Here is a 6,490-nt window from a genome sequence, read left to right on the forward strand (position 1 = left end):
GTCTTTCTAGATTTAAGATCTGTATCACTGTATGGTAGTGGTTGCGTTGTAGTGGTCAGAGGCAGGGATGGTGCTAGGAAAGTTTAGTGTTATGGACTTTTGGATTTGCTTAGCAATGGCACTTTCGGAAGACAATCTGAAAGTTGAACCTGCCTTGGATTGGATTGGTCACACGGCTGGAATTTCCATAAGCTAGTTTTAATGAAAATCATGTAAGAAGATATACACATGTTATGCTTGTACTGTAGCTTGAGATACTTTTGATCTTTATTCACACGTGCATACTCTGACATGATTTAATAGTTAGAAGCGAAAAACGTTTTTACCGATTTTCTATTTCCCTGTCTTACATCAGTTCAAACTCCTGTGTAGGTTGAAAGGGCTGAACACTGTGGGCTTTTGGCAGACTCCAAGAGACACCTAGAGGAATGTACATCCAGTTTTCCAATTCAAGACTTTCGTAGAAGCTGTAATTTCTCAGAACAAGACATCATTGAGGTTGGAGATCTTGATAATCCACAATCATCGTTTTCGAGCTGCCCAGATTCTGAAACTTGCCCAGACAGGAAACAGAGTTTAGTGTTTCGGCATCTATCAGGCCAGATCAGGTGGTTTCCAGACTAGAAAGTTTAGGTATGTCGTTAAGTAGATAAAACCTTGTTCTGGACTTCAAAGAGCTTCAAAGAGTATGTGATAAGAATCTGAGACAACACCAGAGAAAGTGGGATCGCCATCCAGTGACTAACCTTGCTGCAGTAGTGCAAGCTGAATGAAAGTAAAGCTACTAAGAGTGGGATGAATAGGCTTAGGAAGAAGTATTGGCGTTTTATGCCATTTTACTGATTTTTTTTATGTTTAGGTTTCAAGTAAGTTGTATATACCTTGTAGAAACTAGAAGTTGAGAGAGAACAAAGAAGAATACAAAGGCTACATTGCTGAAGAATACAAAGAATATTACGAGTTTACTATACAAAAATTGATTAACAAGAAAAAGTCATAGATTCCACTAATTTGTAAACAAAAAAAAAGATTCCTAAGAAATCCACATATATCGCTATTCGCCATATTTTGCATTTCCGCTTTGGTAAAAGAGTCATAGGTTCCACTAATTCGATAAACATGAGATTAAAAACAAATTGCAAAATAGGCAGCTTACTGTTTACTGCCACTGCACTTCGAAGTTCAAACAATAAAGCACTCATGCCGTCTTGGGCTCTTGGCAGGGCCTAGGGCCCGACTTGAGATAGAAAGTTACCAATTTTGACTCGTTTGGAACTCTTCTGTGGACTGACCGCTTCTCGGTGCATCCCAAATTTCGATTTGAATTTGAAACACTCCCAAATTCCGGTTCGAATTTGTGTCCAATTTACATTTCGTAACACATATTAATCCAATTTGTCACCAGGTATTTCATGTTTGCATCTGTTATGAATTTCATGTTTCTTGTGTATCTATCTTTGGTTGGTTTTTAATTAAGAAATTGATTGATTTATAATTTTATACATAATTGGAGTTTTACTTCGTTACTTGTAAATGAGAACAGAAACCCGAACTAATCCAACAAAGATTATGAGTTCCATAACAAGTCGGAAAAGAAGCCTTTTAAATATAACGTCGACCTCTTATTATTCTTGTTTTTACTTTTTTCCGACTTCATACTTCTCTCTCAACTCTTCCTTTTGCGTGCTTTTCAGGAGATGCTTCTCTCAGATCAAGTTTGTCGTCGTACAAAGGAACAAGTAACAGAAGAAACAGAAGAAGAAAATAGTATTAGTAATTTACCCCATGACATCTTCCGAGAGATACTCATCCGCGTCTCCACAGAGACTCTTGTCACACTCAGGTGCGTCTGTAAGCGTTGGAACAAAACTATTTCTGATCCATGGTTTGTGAAACTTCACCTCGATTGGTCGAGATCTCTTCCACCTGGATTAATCAAGCATGATGGGATTGCCACATACTACTATTGCAATGACATTACTGGAGAGAGGTTTAACGTATTACACGACATGTTCAATGATGATAACTTGATAATAGAGGACTCTTGTGATGGTTTGCTTTTTATGGGAGCTTTTGACCCTAACCCTAACCCTGTTGGTTATGATAGTCCTGATTCTTACCACATTGTCAACCCAGTCACTCGATTTTCTACCAAGATACCTTCTCCCCCTGAGAAGAATTATGAATATTTTCGACTAGTTTTTGACGATACTATACAGCAATATAAGATTCTAGCTTGGTACGCAAGGGCTGAAGAAGATTACGAAGACGTTAATGGTGTAGATCCTTCATCCATTCCTTTTTGTAATACACTTTATAAAGTTCCTTATTTTCACAAGCTCCTGGTGCTGACTTTAGGTGGTACCTGCATAAAAAATGCATCTTGGAGGAAGTTGACACTGCCAAAGTGTTATCGGGTTGGATGTGAACCAGTGGTGTTTGATAGAAAAGTATATTGGGTTTCTTATCTTAAAAGTGCCAAAAGGCATTTAATCATTTCAATGGACATTGCAAGTGAGAAGATGGAGGTAATTGAAATGCCAAACCTTTCGAAGTTTGATAGGAATTTGATTTTGTGTTTAAAGTTAATGGTGGTCAGGGATCTTTGTATCTCGTATTTGGCTCTCTTGATCACCATTGTTGCATCATCTGGATTTTAGAAGACATTGAGAAACAAATATGGACTAAGCTTCACCAAAAGAAATATGAGATGAATCATGATACCTGTGGTTGCAGCTCCGACTCCAATTATATTATGGTTCCCGATGGTCGAGAATTGACCTTAAGTGAATTAGAGTCTCAAGCACGAAGTGTACTACATCCAGTTACTCATGTTGCTCATTTCAATAGCCTCGTTAGTCTGAAGGTCAACTTGCCCAAAAAAACAAAAAAAATAAACTCACCCAAAAGATGGTGTTCGCACAGTTTTATGCATGCTATTTTATCTTTTTTCATTTTATTTGTATCAATATTCTTTTTATTTCTGTCATGTAAAGTCTTAATTGTACCAATGAATTTGATATAAGTACTCAATAAAAGGATGGTGTTCACTTAGTTTTATGTTTGTTGTTTTGTCCCTTTCTTTTTATTTTTTTTTATAGGAAAGACCTGTGTCAGAGACACAGGCTTCTAATTCATTCATTCATAATAAAATATAAGAAGTCATTACAATACATGAGGATTTCGACAGGACCTCTTTTTGTAGCCCATGCCACAAGCTTATGAGCTAACAAATTGCAGACTCTAGGAGTATGTCTAAAAGAAAAAAAAGTGTAGAGAGTTAAGATTACAAAACATATTTAATAGCAGTGTCCTCCATTTCACTGCAACAAAAGGGGTCTGTTGCAACGCACTCTTTTGCCACGCCTAAAATTTGCTGCAACAAGTCATCTTTTACAACACCGTGTGGCGTTGCTAAAGGTCATCCGTCTTAATAGAATTTTCATTTTGGGAAATACCTAGAGCGGCGCTTTGGCGTTGCAAAAGTGTTTGCTTAAATTTACGATAAATAAGAAAAATAATTAAATTGAAAATGTTTATTGTTGGCAACGAGTGTGGTGCTGCTATAGATTAAATATCTATTGCAACCCCCTTGCCGTCACGGGTAATTCCGGAATAGACTATGTGTATGACTTGTTGCGACGTTTTTGGTGTTGCCAATGGGCTTTGGTTTGGGCGGATGTATTCTTTTTGGCTGCAAATATTTTTCGCGCTACAGTTTTCATGTTCCCGCTACAAGTCATAACAGAATTAGAAATACCATCAAACAAAAACACATATTAAAACCCTAGATTGCCTTCTCTCTCCATCACCGAAACTACTTTCCTCCTTCTCCAAAACTCGTCCTCTTTCTCTCCACATCTTCAAAGCTTATCTCTCCTCCATCGCTTTTCGACTTTTACCGAGGTAAGAAGAATTGAAAAGCCATTGAAGCTACAACAAAATCAAAAGCTTCGTTTTTTTGTTCCCTACCCTAGTTGAAATCGTTTTTTTTTTTTGTTTTTCTCGTCTTGATTGATTGTTTTAGCTTTAAAGTGGGATTTTTGGTATTCTTTGCATTGATGATTTGTGGAGCTGGTAGAACCGCTTTCGAATTGGGGTTCTCACTGATGGGTAAGATATATTGCTTTGCTTTTTATATTTTAACATAATGCCAATGAAAACTTTTATTTTTTGCCCAACTAGCATCCTTTGATTGTCAATTGTGTTTGATATGTACATACGCGTTTGAAATTATCAAACACAGTTCTTTCAATTTTGCCCCTTCATTTTCTTTTTCTCAGATACTAGAAAGTAGAAACCTTTTCTTTGCAATGGAGAGTGAGAGCAGGCTTCTTCATTACTACTTGTACTACCATTGTTGTTGTTGTTTTCAACAAGATGGTTTATTCTACCATGGAAACTCTTCTTCTTGACAATCGTTAGGAACTCTCTTGTTTCTCTTCTTATGATGGTATACCTTTCAATCTCTCTATGTTTTTTCTTGTTTAATTTTATGATTCATTGATTAAATTGTCGATTGTGTTCATATGTGATTGTTATGTAAGTGTTGAATCTGTAATGTAGTTACTTTAACTCTTAAACAAAATTTTAGATTATATAATTTTTTACTATGTTGATGAGATCTTGTTTTCAGTGAAAGAATGAGACTAGAATTTGGCTAACGTTGTGATGCTTTCAGATCAAATTTTTGGTTTTGTAGATTGTTCCAACCGTATTAGGATTTTATATAATGCATGTAAGTAACGATGTAAACCTGTCTAGTTTGTGCAAAGTTGATGAAGTTTAGTGATTTGAAAGCCAACAGTTAGTAACTTTTTCTTGTCTAGTTTATACCTGCGCAGACATATATAAAAAACCAAAACCAATCACGCCACCGGATGACCTAAAGATAGCGTGGTTACGCCTTAGGAACCGGAGAGGCATATGCATCTCTTTCCTTTAGATTGTTAGGTTTCTTTCAGTGGGTTTAAAATCCACTAAGGAACGCATTACACACACTTTTTTTGCTTTAAGCGGCTCCTTCCCTAATAAGCGCCATTGAAAAGGGGGTAGTCAGATTTGAGAAAATCGGTTGTTGAAACCTCGGATTGGTTCTCGATCGATAAAGTTGATGATTCCAACTACTGTCGGTCCCTTTTGTCGTGGGACATACACTAAGACAGTCTTTTATCTATAAGAGCTGGTGCAATCCACTTCTTTGATAGGTGTCAAAGCCAATTTACGAGAGATGTGCTTTACCGAAAGTGTTCATTAGCGGTTCGGTGAAGGAGCCATGTTTTCGTAGTCTTGGTAGTTTGAAGATTCATTCTTTAGTAGTCCGGCGAGCCTTACAAAACGAAAGCATAGATCGTCGGCACGTATTTGGTAAAAGCAAGGATTACGGTGGGGGGCTTAATCAAGCAACTTTTATAGATGGATAGGATAGGAAGGAAGAACCATCGATAGCATTTGTACCGCTTTTTCCATCGAAAGGGGTTGGACGATGCGGTTCTTCTTTCTGTTCTTATAGCCGTGGCAAGAGAGGTTGAATTCTTAAAGCCATGGAAAGGAGCTACAACGGAAGCCCCTTTGCAAGCTACGGCTAACGCATTTAAGAAAAGAAACAAGAAATCTCCGCCAAGCTCCGTGATTCAATCCCTATCGAATTAGAGGAGATGCCAAGGCAAATGAATGAAAAAATGGGAAAGGAATGGCAAGAACTAAGGGAGGCAGTTAAAAGCCTTCTCTGAAGGGTAGTCGAGCCTCGCTGGCTCTCGTCTTCTTTTCCATTGTTGACATTTTCTACTCGACCTGTTTAGAAGGCACTTTCCGATCTATGGTCCCTCGGAGCGAAGGGTTAGGCAGGTAGTATGGCCCTCCGACTTCCGGCTATGTCATGTCGGCTCCCCGCCGGCTTAATGAATGAAGGAAGCTCGAAGAGCTTTCTCCGCCAGCGGCTTATGTAGTGGTCGGCCAACTAAAGCTCGCTAAGCCTTTGAGTTGGTTTGGCCCGCGCCGATAGTCCGTCCTGTTCTTGTGATGGAAGATAAGTAAAAAGCGGAAGCTCCACCAGTTAGATGTCGACGAATGCTTTCTATAATGGAGAACTTAAGGAAGAAGTTTAAATGACTGTACCACCCCGCGGAAGGTGCAAAAAAGGGCAAGATGTGGATACCTATTTGCCCATAGGTGATGTACCTTGTGGGTAGGGCGGCGGGTCCCCGGACATAGTCCTTTTCAGCAAGAGCCGTTTAGTCCATGGTCCATTGGATGGTCGGTGCAAGGCCAGAAATTGGAACACATTGATTCCGACTTTTTTTCTAGGATTAGTACAAATTCCGGCCATTTGCTAGATAGTTTACGAGCTCAATCCCCCTTTGAGCTTGTGTATTAGCGGGTTTACGATAGACAGCCCAGAAGTAGGTTAACAAGTTGGTTACACCGGTTTTTTGCCGCTTTGCTTGTTGGAAGGTGAAAGGGCAATGGTAAGAGCAAGGCAGGCCATATG

At 38.8% G+C, this 6,490-nt stretch overlaps 1 long non-coding RNA gene across 1 annotated transcript; it reads left to right on the forward strand.

Moving 5' to 3' along the window:
- Positions 1 to 1,186: 1,186 nt before the first annotated feature.
- Positions 1,187 to 3,051, forward strand: LOC147511716 (uncharacterized). Its single transcript, XR_015217060.1, has 3 exons — positions 1,187 to 1,405; positions 1,695 to 2,277; positions 2,359 to 3,051. It is a non-coding gene; the product is annotated as an uncharacterized LOC147511716 (long non-coding RNA).
- The last annotated feature ends 3,439 nt before the right edge of the window (positions 3,052 to 6,490 follow it).

The sequence above is a fragment of the Coptis chinensis genome, chromosome 3, assembly GCF_015680905.1.
Source record: "Coptis chinensis isolate HL-2020 chromosome 3, ASM1568090v1, whole genome shotgun sequence".
NCBI lineage: Eukaryota > Viridiplantae > Streptophyta > Magnoliopsida > Ranunculales > Ranunculaceae > Coptis > Coptis chinensis.